The sequence below is a fragment of the Cystoisospora suis genome (assembly GCF_002600585.1).
Source record: "Cystoisospora suis strain Wien I chromosome Unknown contig_536, whole genome shotgun sequence".
In the NCBI taxonomy this organism is placed as follows: domain Eukaryota; phylum Apicomplexa; class Conoidasida; order Eucoccidiorida; family Sarcocystidae; genus Cystoisospora; species Cystoisospora suis.
The window spans coordinates 58,003-58,702 of NW_027153337.1; positions in this window are offsets into that span (position 1 = coordinate 58,003).

The window sequence follows — 700 nt, forward strand, 5'->3', positions numbered from 1 at the left end:
AACGAGATATAACGAACGAGAAGCAAAGACAAGCATGATGACATGGAGAGTGAAGAGGATGGTGGTGTTGAAGCCTCGGCTCCGTGTACAGAAGAGAAGATAAAAGAACTCTCCTCATGGAGGAGGCTGAATTTTACTGATGAATACCCCGACGACGAGAGGTGAAAGATGAAAGAAGAAACGCAAGCAGGTCTTTTCAGACGGGAGAATGCATGCTGAGTCATTTACAGATACCGCCGGACAGATCCCGTCACTTACTCTGCTCCAGTTTTTATGAGATATTACGCACATAAACATATGTACCTCGATTTGCATTTACTTGAGAGTAGACAGAGAAAGAAGTACGCCTGAAACGAAGGCGCACCGTCCGTACTGCTATACAACGCATAGGTGTCTAACTTTACCTTCCGGTCTCGCGGTCGGGGGGGCTGGTGGAGAGTCCTCAAAGATAAACTCTTCGTCATCTGAGTACAGAGAAAAGTGAAGAGACAACGAAGAAGAGGAAATACAATGGTGTCCAGATACAATATGTCGTCAAGCAAAACCGGCAATCTGCACATATCCCTTTCAAATGCACACCGAAAACAACATCACCGCCACAAAAAGCCTCTCGTCCGAAGATTAGCCAGGGTCGCTTAATCTGTTAGTCTTTATTGCCATTCTTTTCAACATTGCCCAGATCACCAAGGGTCTCACGGAC